General features: G+C 38.2%; 2 non-coding genes across 2 annotated transcripts; one reads left to right on the top strand and one right to left on the bottom strand.

Moving 5' to 3' along the window:
* The first annotated feature begins 6,049 nt into the window (after nucleotides 1-6,049).
* On the top strand, nucleotides 6,050-6,156 carry LOC141636711 (small nucleolar RNA R71). The gene has a single exon (XR_012541303.1). It is a non-coding gene; the product is annotated as a small nucleolar RNA R71 (small nucleolar RNA).
* Nucleotides 6,157-12,305: 6,149 nt separating this feature from the next.
* Nucleotides 12,306-12,412, bottom strand: LOC141635378 (small nucleolar RNA R71). The gene has a single exon (XR_012540071.1). It is a non-coding gene; the product is annotated as a small nucleolar RNA R71 (small nucleolar RNA).
* Between the last annotated feature and the right edge of the window lie 4,816 nt (nucleotides 12,413-17,228).

Raw genomic sequence — 17,228 nt, 5'->3', positions numbered from 1 at the left:
CATTTGAGAACACTTTCTTTTTGCCATTTCTTTTGATTTTATTTTGAACATTTTCAAAGTCAACTCAATTAGTAACGAGGGTGCCTTATATTTGAAGCATAGGAGTTTTCATTTTTGTTACTCCTCTTTTCTTTTGATGCATTTTGCAAACTTTTTCTTTTCTTTTCTTTTCATTTCTTGAACTCAAATTTGAACAATTTCTTTTTGTGCCCATTCCCTTTGATGACAAAAATATGGTAGAATATGGATGAATGATGGTTGAATGGTTTCAAGGGTCACCTTGGAATAAACAGTAGCCAAGGAGTTATCACACCACAAGGTACTCTTGACTAGGCCTTAATCCATGGGTCAAAGGATACTAGCATGACACATCCTAGGGTGTTTTACAAGTATTCTAACAAGCAAAGTCTTAAGAAGAAAAAGCATCTACTAGGGCCTATATACACTTGTCAAGCTTCCCAAGTAGACGGTTTCATAAAAATTTTCTAACATGCAACTACATGCCATGATGAAACTAACATTTATACATCCTAATGCAGTTGCTTATACCAACTAGTATGCCAAATAATCTAAATGCAATCCTAAATTCACATTGTTTTTACCGCATCAATCAAAATAAAGCCACATATTCATTAACATAAAGAGGAAAAAGGAGATTGGAAAGATCATACCATACGGTCTTCAATATCCACATGTCTCGGATGTGGCGTAGTCAATCAATGTGAACAAAGATGAACAAACACAATATATACAAGACTACACTAAAAAGGAAATGAACATGTTTTTGATTTTTTTTCAATTTTTTTGGATTTTTGAATAAAAGTCAAGTTAGAATTTCCCATCTCCACACTGGTATGGTCATTGTCCTCAATGGCCAATACGATAGGAAATTATGCAAGTATGATGCATGATTTCTAAACTAAATGCAAACTATACTAAGGTACACTACATGATGCATGGGTTTTTGTTATGGCGGAGAGCATAATTTAAATTACCTCCTGATGCATATGCATGGACTTCCCCAAACCAAAATAGAAACTATTTCTAATGTCTTGAATTTCGGGGTAGTTCATGCACATGGAATGCAATGCATGAAACTACAAATTGTCATTTTGGATTTTACAAATTGGGAACAATGAAAAGAACACCTTAATGAAGCCAAGGTGTTAGTCCTCCATGTTGCTAGGACTACACAAACAATGATCAAAATACAATAAAGAAAACAAAAGAAGTAGACAAACCATAAGAGGGGTGAAAGAATGTAGGAGCCTTCAAGGTTTGCTAATCCTCCATCATATCATCATTATCATCATCTTCCTCCATAGATGTGGAATCATCTCCACTCCCACTTTCACTTCCTTGCTCTTCCTCACTTTCTTCTTCCTCTTCTTGAGCTTCTTCTTCTTGAACACTTTCTTGAACCTCTTGTTCTTCACCTTCTTCATCAACACCCTTATCATCAACATTCTCCTCTCCACCCGGTCTTCCACCACTAAAGGTGCTAGGAAATAAACCTTCCATATCCTCCCAACTAGGCAAAGGACATGATGGATGAAGAAGTCCTTGCCTAGCTAGATGTAGGAGGTGTGGATATTGGGCCTTGTAAGCATCCACTCTATCATTGTAAGCTTGCTTGTGAATTTCCCTCATGAGTAGAGTCATGTAATCATTTCCTACCTCGACATCCTTGGGTTTGAACTCGTGATACTCAAATGGGTAGGGTGGTGTGACAATGGAGGAGGAGGGCTCGTCAATCTCACCTCTTTGTTCTTGAATAATATACTCGGTCTCCTCGAAGAGTGGAAGAAGGTAGTTTGGTCGGTGAACACTCAATCGGCAAATTTTTGAAGGCAAGGTGAAGGATCTAGCTTCATTGGTTCACCACCCATATTTGGTGTCACGAGGATCATGCTTGACCCACTTAAACTTGTGAATCATGGTGTCCATATCAATGAGATGGCCTCCTTGAACCGCCACATAAGTGTTGTCTTTGTTGAAATTTGGGTTAAAGTGCTTGGCCAAATGGGTAACTAGTCCTCCATTCACAATGAAAGTGGTGCCTTCTTTACCATAATCGACACTGAGACATCGTTGAACCAAAAGCCTTAGAGCATTATATGGCTTAGTATATTCCCTTCCTATGTTCAAGGCCGACTCAAGAAGAACAAAATCGAGCTTGGTAAGATGATTAGTACCATTTCTTGCTATCAAAGTATTCCCAATGAATTTATGTCACACTCTAATGCCCGGATGGTGGACTAATAGAGCACAACAATCATGAAAGCGCACAAATTTCTTTCCGGAAATTGCCTCCCAAAGAGGAGCGGGGTCATACTTATCGAGGAGCTTCGTATATTTCGGGGCATCGCTAAGGCCTAAAATCTTACTCAATTCACCAAAAGTGATACGTCTATCAACATTTGCAAGATGAAACTCGATGTGGGTTCTAGTTTCCACCCTTGTGACTTTCAAGGAACTCAAAAATTCCAAGGTGAGGGAGGGGTATGTCAATTCTTTCATGGTAAACATTTTACCCAATCCCATAGCCTCAAAGAAGGTTTTGGTTTGTTCAAGAACACCCAACTTTGTCAAGGCATCTTCACAAGTAAATTTTGTAGGCATAATGGTCTTCTTAGCAAAGAGAACAAATTTATCCCTGTGAGAGTCGGATGTGAAAATTACCTCCGGATAATTGGATAATTGGATAATTGCTCAATGACCGGAGTTGTTGATGTTGTAGCTTCCATATGGGGACCTTGTTGAACCTCCAACTTTGCCTCATGGACTACCAGTGTCTTTGACAATTGTTTTACTTGAAGAGTTTGTTGCCTTTTTGAAAGTGTCTTCTTTGGGGGTGCCTTGTTACCTCCTTTAGTTCTTGCAATTCTTGATTACACCAAAGAAAGATTGAAATCTCCAATTTTTAGTTATGCCCAAATCGATTTAAGATGAAAGAATGTTGCTTTGTATCTTAAAAATCGACTCAAAGGTTGAAGATTTTGGTGTTTGAATCAATTGTTGTTGCAAAAGGAGTGATTAATTTTTTTTGTGAGGAAGTTTGGATTTGATTTTGTTGAATTTGGTTAAGGAAATTTGGTTTTGTTGATGTAGAGGATGAGGGTTTTTTGGGGTTTTTGGGTTTTGGGTAGTGTTTGAATGTAGAATAAATGAAAATGAATGAGGGATAAGGGTTTAAGAGACCCGTTATATTTGAAATAGCAGCAGGGGACAAGCGGATTGCATTCTGGGATGCTCAGATTCTTCGTTTTTACCTCAGGAAATGACGCCACAGGACGAGCGTCTTTCAGCAAAGACGAGCGGATTCTTCAATTTGTGATGAGCGTCTTCCTGGACAGACGCTCGGATTCTGTTACAGGGTGATTCTTTAAAATTCAGCAGCAGAAAGACGAGCGTCTTCTCTGTAAGACGAGCGTCCTATATCAAAAGAGCGGATTCTCAATTGAGACGCTCGGATTCTGTGACAGACCATTTTTTTATAATTCTGCAGCTCTGCCAGACGGGCGTCTGGTGTCATTGGACGCTCGGATTCCTCAAGACGAGCGGATTCTCTTTTGAGACGCTCGGATTCCTCCTTAACCACACGGATTCAGGTCCATCCGCGGGTACTGCATAACCCGTAACATTTTCATTCTTCAATTCTCGTGTTCTTCATTGTGGGGCACTACAAAGGCATGAATAGCCTAGGCAATTGCTATCCCCACACTAAGTCAAAGCACTACAGATTAATGAAATCATATGTCCCTCCCTCATTTCTCTCAAAATGATGAATATCGTGATCAAGGCACAAAAATATAAATCCAAAAATAACAAAAATGCAATGTAAAAATTGAAATGCAAGTTAGGGAGTTAGAATATTTACAAATGGTGGTTTAGGGAGGACTCCACCAAACTCTCATCCAATGTGAGATGTCCAGGGGGCATGTTCAAGGTGTTGTTGATGTTACTCAACACCTTGAAGAATTAGTCAAAAGCTTGTTCATTGTCATGATAGAGGTCCTCAATAGATCTTTGCACTTGTTCTCCGTGATGGTCTTAGTTCATAGCTTTACCAATGTAGGGATTGCATATCCCTTAGAACTCATCATCCCAAAGACCACAAACTTCGTCTACTTGATCATTAAAAATTTCTTGAGTTGATAGAGACAACTCTCCTTCTTTCTTGTTTTGGCCAATGAGGCCATCTTCTTCACTTGTCATGGGTGAGCTTTTCAAGCTCTCTTTGTTGCTATTCTCTTTCTCTTTGAATGGAGCATCATCAACTTTATTTTTCCATTGGAACTCCGACTTCTTCCTATCATCCTTCCGGCTATAGTGATCAACCATAAAGCATGGTTCACGCAAACGGGGAGTTGTCATGGTCTTGTGAAGATTGAAAGTTATGGTCTCGTCTCCCACTTATAGAGTAAGCTCTCTGTGCTTCACATCTATCACCGCACCCACGGTGTGCAAGAAAGGTCTACCGAGGATGATCGGAGTATTGGAGTCTTCTTCCATTTCAACAATGACAAAGTCCACCGGGATGAAGAATTTGTCGATTCTCACGGGAACTTCATCCCATATCCCTAACGGTGTCTTCGTCGATCTATCGGCCATTTGAAGTGTTATGTTGGTACATTTAAGTTCTCCCATCCCTAGCCTTTTACTAACCGAATACGGCATAACACTCACGCTTGCTCCTAGATCACACAAAGCTTTGTTGATCGTGGTGTCGCCAATGGTACACGGTATTGAGAAGCTTCCCGAGTCTTTAAGTTTTGGAGGTGAACTCCCTTGAAGGATTGCACTACTCACCGTAGTGAAGGCGATAGTCTCAAGCTTCCGGATCGACTTCTTTTTCGTAAGGATGTCCTTCATGTACTTTGCATAGGCCAGCACGTGATTGATTAATTCCGTGAAAGGAATCAAGACTTCCAAATTCTTCACAATTTCCATGAATTTTCCAAGTTGGTCATCAAACTTAGGCTTAGCTTGACGACTTGGGAATGGAAGTCTAATCACGATGGGCTCCTTCTCCTTGGCCTTTTCTTGACTTTTCTTTGAAACTTCTTCTTTTGTTGGTTCATCTTCCTTAGAGTTTTGCACAACTTCTTCTTTGTCACTAGCTTCCACAACTTCATCCTCAACTTGCTTCTTTGGTCCTTCATATCTCGTACCACTCCTCAAGTGGATGGCACTAACCGTTTCATGTCTTGGGGGATTACCTTGAGGTGGTAATTGCCCCTTTTGTCTTTGAGAGTTTGAATATTCTAGTTGGGTCAATTGGGTTTCCAACATATTTGTGTGGGCTAGAATGTTGTTGATGGTGATGTCCTTTGATTGGCTATCCTTTTGCATTTGAGTGAAAAAATCTTGTTGATTCTTTTGCATTTGGAGGACCGCTTTTTGAACATCAAAACCTTGGTCATTTTGTTGATTGTATGGAGTTTGATTTTGGTAACCTTGGTTTTGGTTGAAAAAGGGTCATTTATTTTGGTTTCTCATGGGAGGTGGGGTGTATGTTTGTTGAGGGTTTTGAACATTTTGACTTTTGTATGAGAGATTTGGGTGGAATTTGGTATTTTCATTGTAATAATTGGAATAAGGGGTACCACTCTTGTATACTTGAAAAGCATTCACTTGTTCATTTGTTCCCCTACATTCACTTTGGTCATGTCCAAAAGTTCCACAATTCTCACATATCCCACTTGGGATTAATGAAGATGCTACCATGGCATTAACATGATGCTTTGGTGATTTTAAGGCTTCTTCAAGTTTAGCCATAGCCTTTTCAAACTTCAAGTTAATGGTATCAATATGAGCACTAAGTTGAGCACCCAATTGAGTAATAGAGTCCACTTCATGCTTTCCTCCTCTAGTAGCCTTGCGAGGTTTACTATATTGTGAATTATGGACAGTCATTTCCTCAATCTTGTTCCATATTTGATTATCATCAACTTCGGTGAACATACCATTTGATCCCATGTTGAGAATGTTTCTTGAGTCTTCATAAAGACCATTCGAAAATTGTTGTACCAAGGACCACTCGCTAAGTCCATGATGAGGACATGAGCGACAAATTCCTTTGAACCGCTCCCAAGCTTCATACAAAGATTCTTCATCCCTTTGCTTAAAACCCGTAATTTGAGCTCTTAGCATGTTAGTCTTTTCCGGAGGGTAGAATTTTTTGTAGAAAGCTAGAGCTAACTTCTTCCAAGAGTCAATTCCAAGAGTAGCCTTATCAAGGCTTTTCAACCATTGTTTTGTGGTGCCGATTAGAGAAAAAGGAAATAAGACCCATCGAATTTGGTCTTGAGTCACACCGGTTTGTGAAATCGCATCACAATAGTCACAAAAAGACTCCATGTGAGAGTGAGGGTCTTCACTAGGCATCCCCCCAATTTGGCTTCTTTCAAATAATTGGATAAATGCGGATTTAGCATTGAAATTTCCGGTTAAGTGTTGTGGTGTGGGAGTACCATTGGGTAGGTTCTCCTCGGTTGGTACGGAATGTGATGAAAATTTAGGCATTGTGGGTTGATTTTGTGATTGATTGGGTGTTGGGTTCTCCTCACCTTCTCTTGCAAAAGGGTTGGTGAACTCAATAGTATTTTGTACAACCTCACCAATACCTCTCAAAGTACCTCTAGCAAGTATTATATTGGTTGTCAAAGTCCTTTCAATTTCGTGATCAATGGGTAACAAGTTACCTTGTGATCTTCTAGACATGCAAAATATCAAACAACTTGAAAACAATTAGAACAAACCTTGAGGATTTTTACTTCCCCAAGGCAAAGGAAGACACAACTAATAACAATCTATGAAAATCAAATCAAGTTAAAACCGTCCCAGGCAACGGCGCCATTTTGATGGGTTAGATGTCGTCGGGGCTCCCAATCAAACACATTTATAATACTCAATAAACAACTAGTTAGCGGTAAGTCGAGGTCTATCCATGGGACAATGGTTACTCAAATTATTCAATCTAGTTATTGTTGTGCTTGGGGTTGTCACAATTATAATGGGTTGATGATTTTAAACTATTAAAACCAATAAACAAGCAACAAGAGAAAAGATGTAAACAAATGACTAAAAAGGCTAGGATATCATGGGTTCATAAGGAAATCATGGGAGTTGGTCATACAAACATGTTCTCAATTATAAGTAAGCAATTATTGTTGTAAAGGAACCGAGTTGGTTTATGTCTTACGGTTCTTAGGAAGAGTTGGGTCCCGGAGCCGAATCAATTAGATTGTACAACACCTACAAGTCGACTTACTTTCCCCCTAATCACTTCTATGCATGGTCTAACAAGACTCGAGTTGGTTTATGTCTTACAAGTCAAGTTGAATAGATAAGAGATGGTTGTAAATGCAAAGATTCATAGGCTTATCATTTCATCAAACATAACATGTGCATAGGTTGACATTACAACAAGCAAGCAAATTAATTATTTGAACATATTAGATTAAGCATGAATCAATCCCCATGTTGGTTTCCCTAATTATCCATTAATCCTAGCTAAGAGACTACTCACTCATTATCAAGTTTGACATGCTAACAAGGTCGTCAATCATATTAACAAGGCAAAACATGATGAAAAAGTAAGAAAGATTAACAATAATTAAAACAAAGATTAAGAGAATTATACCTATGGAGATTCCAAAATAATAATGCAAAGAATAATAGAAGTACTTGATGATTGATGGAAGGTTGCCAATCTCCCAATAAACCCAAATGATCTTCTAATTATCCAATAATAAACTTGAATTACTCAATAATAAACTTGATCAATAATTAAAGGAAAGATTAATGTGTGATTTGTGGAAAGATTAAAGAGTAATCTATTCTAATATACTCCTAATGAAATCTTAACCTAATCTAAAGAAGGATTGAATTAATCTAATGAAAACTTGATGGTTTGAATATTAGAAATGGGGTATATATAATAGAGCATCATTAGGTCAAGCCAGGATAAAATAGTAAATAACAATGCTAAATGTTGGGTAGGGAATCGCTCCTCTCAGAAAAGATGCCGGTCTCCTTTTAGCTAGTCTTTGAAAAATATGCGCGGATCATGGTTCACGCAGCAAGGAAAAACTTCCTGTCTAGGAATATGCTCGTCTCGTGCTAAAAACGAGCACCCAGAGCTTCAACCCGAGCGGGTTTAAATTGACCCGAGCGGGTTGAGCAGTGACCCGCTCCAGATAAGCTTGACCCGCTCCAGATAGGTTGTTGTTCCCTTTCTTTTTGCTTTTAAGCCTAAAATGCCTCTATATACTATTTATTTGTTTTATGCATGAAAGACGGGAATTTCCGCCTTATTATCTCTTTTCCTATAAAACATATAAAATGCACTAGGAAAGCAAAATAGAAAGTTTTTTACGGATAAAATGGTCATGAAATGTTATAAAAGTATGCAAAATATGTTCAATTAGGAGACTAAATGTGCGCAAATAATGTTCACATTAGGCCTTCGGAAAATAGAAAATCAAATAATCTATTACAAATTCAGAAATCAACTCTTTTGGTCCCTTGAATCTTCAAGTGGCGCGCCTCCCAAGAACACCGTCTTCGTCGGAACGTTTTTTCGAATGGCACCATCTTGAAGGAACACCGGAATTACAAATAATAATAAAATACATAGCTTTTCCTATTATACATTTGTAATATGGAAAACTAGTAAAAATAAAAGTGATACGAGATCACATTAAATTACAACCGAATCAATATCCCCTTACATTACGAGTAATATCGATTAAAACTAAGGCCATACTAAGATAAAATTACATAAATAAAATATGTCATTCAACAATGAAATATGAAGCATTATAATATGTATCTATCATGCCAAATTATATGCCAAATCGCCCTATTTAACTTATATCGATCATATAACCCGGTTTTATGGAAATTCGCGATTTTTAACTTGTTAAAATCGCAAAGTAATACTAAAATCTAATCTTAGTCCAATTTAATTATCTTAACTCTCTTAGGACTAAAAAGTTATTCAATTTTTGACAATAATTCAACTTGATATAATTTTATGCTCATTTTTGACCCTAAAATCATAACTTTTTTGTAATAAATTCAAATTAAATTACAATAATTTCAAAATTTTAATTTTAATTTTTTGAACATTCTGGAATGTATCCATGACACTATTAATATCAAAAATTATGGTTTAAAATTTTTGAATTTATTTCGAGAAAATGTAGTTGCGATTTATCGGTTTTATCAAATAAAACATCTAAAGCATGCGAAAATTAATCTAATCAATTTTACAACTTTAGATCTGATAAGTGGGATATATATGCAACCTAAAATAATTTTCTCATGCCATGTAATTCGTTTTAGCTATTTATGCTAAAATAGTTACTATTTATGTCATTTTTACACTAAAAATTCATAAATCACGTAAAATGAATCAAGTTCATCTTAAATTTTACACACAATGAGTAAAATGTACATTTGACAATATATTAAAATTTCATGGCCTGTTTCGAAGTTTAACTATTTTTAAACATTTTACCTTTATTTAATCCATTTTTATCTCATAAAAATTACAAATCATGCAAAATACATCAAATTTATACGAAATTTTACATACAATAAGTAAAATATGCATGGGAGGTCGTATAAAAATTTCAAAGTCATAAACTATGTCTAACTATTTTTAGTATTTTAAATATCATTTTAGTCATTAAAATGAAATAAAATAACTAAAAATCATTAAAATGAACAATAAAATACCATAAATCATCAAAATGACCTAAATACGTTTTAGGACCAGAATATATAACATACAATATGATTTCGTCATATAACTATAATTCACAACATTTTGCAATTATAATTAATCAATCATTCCAAATTCAATTGTTTCATAAACAATAATCAATTTTAGTAATAAAATCTTTTAATTACTAAAGTGAAGCTTATTTAATCAAATTACAATAAGATATTTATTCTTACTCACAAATTGTTCAATTTTAATGAATTGATTAACTTGTATCGATATATAATTAATCAACTTATCTATTAAGGGAATTGTCCTATAGGTGTGACCTTAAAGGATCAACTGATCACCACCGTCAAACGACAGTAATGTCAAACTCTAGTTAGTCAATCATTACTGATTAATGTTGATCAGTTGATTATATAAATGAAGCATCCCTTACATATTCCTATCTTGAGATTTAAACATGTGATCGCACTATTATTGAGGACACATACTCCAACAAAAACCACTGATTGAAACCGTGATGTGGGACAGACTGAACAAGCTTCTTAAATCGACCCCATGCTTCATACAAATTTTCATCTGGAGTTTGTTTAAAACTCATAATCTTCCCTCTCAATGCGTTAGTTATTTGCGGAGGAAAATATCAATCCAAATTCCTTTCTTGCTATTGACTTGGTATTATTTCTCTTCCTAATTTCATTAGTTTACATTTGCTTTTCCATTAAGTTTAGTTCAATTGTTTATGTTAAATTTCCATCCTTGTTGTTTGATTGTTGTTATTTCCACTCTTGTTCATCTTTCCTTTGTTCACCCTTGTTATTTGCACCCAAAGATTGAGTCTTTGATTTCCTTGTGTTAAAGATTGAATCTTTGAGTTACTTATGTTAAAGATTGTGTCTTTTAGTTTAATCATCGTCATTATTAGATTAAATTATCTTTCTTAACAATTATTGTTGGATTGTTACATGTTTAGAAGTAGAATTCATTTTCCCATTATTTTTATGCTTAAAGTCTCCATCTTTATTGCTTCTCATGCCTTTAGAAACATGATTAGTGAGTAGTCTTCTACTAGGACTCGGTTTGACCCGGTATGGGTAATTTCACTAATTAATTCTCATTTAGGCTAATTTGTTGGGGGAAATTGGTGAGGGTAGCTTAGAGGAATGAAATGTTTATGGATTGATTTTTGGGTAGTGTCAATTTGTGACCCTTGTCCACCAACGAGAGTTGGTTAGGTTGGAAATTGGGTACGCGGAACTTGACCCTATTGCTAACCGCGGTTGAGACCGAAAGGGAGAACCGGGGGAGGGTACCTCTAGGTTAGCGTTTGAAATCGACCTCCGAGAGGAGGAGTGGGATGAACCGGAGTTTGATGGGGGCTTAATGACCTTAGTTAATGCTAGGCTACCTTGAGAATTATATGTGTTTTCGGGTTGTTGGGCTTTAGACTTGGGATACCGACTTTCGAACCCGAGAGGGGGGGTTAGTTGGAGGAGCTAGTGTCCAATTGCGAACCCGAGAGGGAGGTTCTAGGCGAATTAGAGCCATCGCCCCTTACCTTTCTACCCCTTGAGATTAGCCGAGGGAATTAAAATGTGGAATTACGTATATTCGTTGGAGAATCGAGTTCTAGCCTTTCCTATTATTTGATCAACTCTTAATCCTTGTTAGCTTGTTCTTTGCTTGTCTAGTTTATTAGCCTTTTAATTTGCTAGTTTAGTGCTAGATCGTTACCACCTCTCAATTTTAATTTGACTTAGCTAAGCTCGTGAACTAGAACGATTAGTAATCTACCTACTCCTTGTGGGATCGACCCTCTAAACTGTGCATCGACAAATCGTGCACTTGTGAGGTATACCTTGATACCATCAAGTTTTTGGCGCCGTTGTCGGGGAGTTCGGCTAGATATTAATTGTCTTTGTTCTAGTTTAGACTAAGTCTTTTGTGTTACTAATCCTTCTCTTGAGTGTGTAGGACTTTTTGCATGAGTAGGAGAACTCGAAGAGGTCAACCAATTGATCTGATTGACCACGAGATTGAAGCTACCGCAAGAAGACTAAATTCACTCCGTAGAAGAGGGCTTATAGAAACACCAACTTCCCAAGAAAATTTAGTAGTTGAAGACTTTCAAGAAGAACCAAGTGCTTTTGAAAATTTTGAGAATCCCTTTGCAACTCCGGGAGAAGAAGTGACAATGACCGCGGTTCCTATGCGAGATAACTTGGCTCCGAAAAAGGTTGTGAATCCGAGTATTATCAAGCCACCCATTCAAGCCAACAACTTTGATGTGAAAGCCACCTTGCTACAACTTGTCCAAGGGAATCAATTCGGTGGGGGTGCCACCGAAAACCCCAACGAACATCTCAACGAGTTCTTGGATAGTTGTGACATGTTCAAGGCCAACGGAGTGTCGGAGGTTGCCGTACGCCTTAGGCTTTTCCCTTACTCCTTGAGGGGAAATGCCAAGGAGTGGCTTAAAAGTTGTGAACCCGACTCTCTTCGGACTTGGGACGACGTCTCCAAGGCTTTCCTAAACAAGTATTTCCCACCACAACGAACCGCAAGAATCAAGAGTGAGCTCCAAGGCTTCACCCAACAAGAAGATGAGACCCTTTACGAAGCATGGGAGAGGTACAATGGCCTCCAAAGGCTATGTCCTCACCACGGGATTGGGGATGATGAGCTAATCAACAACTTCTATGAAGGGTTGAACAATGAAATGAAGATAATCCTTGATTCCGGCTCGGGAAAGGGAGCATTGAATAAAATAGATCACAAGACGGCCAAAGAGCTTATTGAAGAGATGGCTTCTCGTACCTTTCATTGGAACAATGATAGGAACAAGAGGAAAGGAAAGTCAACGGTTGAATCAGCCAATAATGTTGAAGTTAAATGGTTGATTGAAGAGCTTAAGCAACAAGTTACCTTGATGAGTTCAAGAAACACATCTAGCAATTCTTCTTGTATGAGGAACCAAGTTTATAGTTGTGAGATTTGTGGAGACCAAGGACACCAACCCAATTAGTGTCCTTTGATGGTAGGAGAGGGCAATTCCATGGAGCAAGTGAACGGGATATGGGAGTCTAGTCCGGCCAAGCTAGCATTTAACAACAACCAATATCATCCCGGAATGAGAGCCCACCCAAACTTCTCCTATGGTTCAGAAAATGTCCAAAACCCCACCTTCCAACAAAAACCACAATTCACACAAAACTTTCAAGTTCAAAAACCAAACACGACATTCAACCAAGGTCCACCGGGTTTCCAAGGAAGAACCTTCCAACCAAGACAACAATTTCAACCACTCAATCCACCAAGCAACCCACCTTTCCAACAAAACTCCCAACCTTTCCAACAATCCACCCAACCAAAGTCAAACATGGAACTCATGATGGAACAATCGATGACATCCCAAAACCAATTCATCAACCATTCCACTCAAAATCAAGAAGAGATAACCTCAACAATCAAGCAACTTAGAACCCAAATGAAAGCTTCTCAACGGATGACGGACAATCAAATCTCCCAATTGGCCTCCCAAATGAGCCAACTACAAGCCTCTCATGGAAAATTCCCGGGTAAAACCAAGGAAAATCCGAAAACCATAAATGTTATCCACTTGAGGAGTGGTAGAGATTTGGAAGACCGAGCATTTGTCAAGAAGAGGAAGAGTAGTAGACCGGGTGATGTGGTTGAACCTCAAATTGTGGTTGAACCTCCTAAGGTAGTTGAAGAAAAAGGGGTTGAAGATGAACTTGTGGAAATTGTTGTGGAAACTCCAAAGGTGATTGATGAACCAAGAAAAATTGTTTAAGAACCAAAAAAACAAGTTGTGAGGACCTATGTGCCACCCATTCCTTTCCCACAAAGGTTGGCAAGAGACAAACTTCAACAAAAATATGGAAGTTCATGGACATGATGAAGGGTATCAACATCACCATGCCCTTCGTTGATGCCGTAAAGGAAATACCAAGCTATGGAAAATTCTTGAAGGAGCTCATCTCAAACAAAAACTCCTTGAGCCCAACAACAACGGTGAACTTATCCAAGGAGTGTAGTGCAATTATTATGAATGAGGCTCCTCAAAAGCTTGAAGACCCGGGGAGTTTTTCCATACCTTGCAAAATTGGAACCGTGCATATTGAGAGAGCCTTGTGTGATTTGGGGGCAAGCATTAGTCTTATGCCCCTCAAAATTTTCAAGAAGTTGAAGGGTTATGAGATTTCACCAACAAGGGTTTCTCTCCAACTTGCGGATAGGTCGGTAAGATACCCGATCGGTCTTGTGGAGGATGTCCCACTCAAGGTGGGCAAACTTGCATTCCCATGCGACTTCTATGTAATAGATATCCCCGAGGACTCAAATATTCCCATCATATTGGGGCGCCCTTGCCTTGCTACGGGGGGTGCCATGATTGATGTGAAGAATGGAAAGCTTTCTCTATAAGTGGGTGAAGAAAAGGTAGAATTCTCCTTGAACAAGGCTGGTCGTGATCCCTCGTGGGGTTTAGTTTTCAGTACTTGTCGTTAGGAGCACCTACACCAAAACAAAATTTATAACTTCACCAACAACTCTACAATTAGTAAAGAGGCAAGTAAAGGTCGGATCCCAAGGGACGGGAATTGAGATGAGAATTTCTATTGCAACTAGTGGTGTCTAAGGGTGTCACAATTGGGGTTTGAAGTAGAAGATCACAAAACTAAATAGCAATAAAAGTAAACAAGCAAGATGGATTAAAAGGGATGTAAACAATTGATAAAAGGCACTAGGGTGTCAAGGGTGGTGCGAGTCCGCTTAGTGTTCACAAATTAAGATGTGGTCGTTGGGTCACGGTCGAATCAAAACACAATTTATAGCTTCACAAACAACTCTACAATTAGTAAAGAGGCAAGTAAAGGTCGGATCCCAAGGGACGGGTATTGAAATGAGATTTCTATTGTAACTAGTGGTGTCTAAGGGGTGTCACAAATTGGGTTGATGTAGAAGGTCACTAAACTAAAATAGCAATGAAAATAAACAAGCAAGATGAATTAAGGGGTGTAAACAATTGATTAAAGGCACTAGGGTGTCATGGGATCACAGGGGAATCATGGGATATGGTCATACAAACATGTTCTCAAATTATAAGCAAGCAATTATTGTTGTGATGGATTGAGTTGGGTTATATCTTACAATCCTAGGAAAGTTTGGGTCCCGGAGCCGAATCGATTAGATTGTACAACACCTACAAGTCGACTTAATCTTCCCTACTCAACAACATGCATGGTCTAATGAGACTCGAGTTGGGTTATGTCTTACAAGTCTCATTGAAAAGATAGAAGATGATAGTAAATGCAAGGATTCATAGGCTTAGCATTTCATCAAATATAACATGTGCATGAGTTGAGATCAAAACAAGCAAGCAAATAAAACATGAAAGCATATTAATTTAAGCATGAATCATTCCCCATGTTGGTTTCCCCTAATCACCCATTAACCCTAGCTAAGAGACTACTCACTCATTATCATGTTGATCATGCTAGCAAGGTTGTCAATCATACCAACAATATGAAACATGATGAATAAATGAAAGTAATTAACAATAATTAAAAAGGGATTAAGAGATTATACCTACTAATGATTCCAATAATAAAGCAAAGATAAAAGAAGTGCTTGAATGCTTGATTGAGAGGTTGTCAATCTCCCAATAATAACCCAAATAATCTTCAATTACCCAAAATAAAGGATGAACAAAAGAGAGATTAAAGAACTAAAACTTGGATTAATACTTGATTAATACTTGATTACAATATTAAAGAGAGATTTGATTGATATTAACTACTCTAATTATTGATAAGAAGAACATGCTCCTCTAATTAGACTAATGGGGTATTTATAGTGGAAATTAGGGAGGATGCATTAGGGTTAACTAAGGGCTAAACTAGTAATTACACTTTTTAGATTGAGCAAGGAGGACCCGGTATTTTTTGAGAGAAGGGCTTCTTTCTTCGAAGCTTGGAGAAGACAATTCGTGCTGGAGCCGAATCCGGGCGGAATAGGGTCGGGACGGGCGGATTCTGGTGTTGGAATCCGAGCGGATTCAAGGGAATCCGGTCGGATTGTGGAGGTGGAATCCGAGCGGAATAGGGCAAAGCCGCTCGGATTGTGCTGCTGCGGGACGGACGGATTGGTGACAATCCGCTCGGATTCTCACTCAGCAACATATCTTCTTCTTTTCTTCCCTTTTCTTCATAAATTCCTTGGGGATTTCCTTGGGGACTCAAGGATCCTTTCTCAACATTGCTCTTCTACTATAATATGTACAAAGGCCTTCTAATCTTGTCTCTCCTTGATGCTTGGTCATTGAATTCGATCAATTTAGTCTCGTTTTGCCATGAAAATGCAAGATTCTTACTCCTTTCCTACCAAGGGATCAAAATCTCAAAGAATATGCAAAACAAAGAACTAAAGATAAGAAATGACCCAAATATGCACTAAAAAGCATGGGAACAAGGCTAATTCGGGGGCTAAATATGCGATAATTATAGTCACATCAAATATCCCCAAACCGAACCTTTGCTCGTCCCGAGTAAAGAGGTGACAAAGACTAGGACCAATACTAACCTATCCTAATAATATAGCCGATATGAGACAATTAGCGGGTCTCACTCCGCCCCTTCAACTCACAACAAGACAACCATGAGGTAGGATGCCTTCCTGCAAGGCAAGGTGGGTCTTGCCAAAATGGCGACACATCCAAACATTAAGCACACAAAAATCACATAATGGATGCATCTACAAAAAGAATAGCCACTTCCTCATCAAGTGGCGGAGGCACTAAAGAGAAACAAATTTAAGAGCATGTAATCCTTCACAAATACTAGTTCAACAAATTACTAAGTCTAAGAGGATGGCACTAAATCACCTCCAAATGGTGTTAAACTAGACTACTTTCATCCTCAATTTCCAAATGCTTTCGTCAAGAGCGATCGGATGGTGGTGGAATGATGATCCCTATGATGCTAGTAGCATATGACATGACAAGTCTCGAATTCTCTACAAAAGTAAAGGTCATGGATCGTCCCAAACTCGACCAAGTGGCTTGACAAAAGGCTTTTTGGGAATGAAATGCTCAAATCTTTATTCACAACGGGTGGATATGACTAGTATTCAAAATTGTCCTCATTTCACTTTCACATTTCAAAAATTTAAGATGGGGTTTGTCCCTTCCGGGCTAGTGTCCTTTGCTTTCGCCAATCGCTTATTAGGCAACCGGTTAACCTCTAGACAATAGCTTTTCGGGGTGATAGTCACTCTGTCTGCAGGCGGCCGAATTCACAACCGTATGGGGCCCAATTCAATGGATCCCGCACCAAAGCACATCGAAGTGGTACGCCTCCATCAAAACAACTTAAATTTCTCAACTTTCAACAATTCATAACATTTGAGGTTTCCTTGGCATTACATTACTTCCACATGACAAAATTTCTTTGAAATGAGCACTTCA

Source organism: Silene latifolia, chromosome Y (genome assembly GCF_048544455.1).
Source record: "Silene latifolia isolate original U9 population chromosome Y, ASM4854445v1, whole genome shotgun sequence".
Classification (NCBI taxonomy): Eukaryota; Viridiplantae; Streptophyta; class Magnoliopsida; order Caryophyllales; family Caryophyllaceae; genus Silene; species Silene latifolia.
This window is presented reverse-complemented; position numbering and strand designations above follow the sequence as displayed.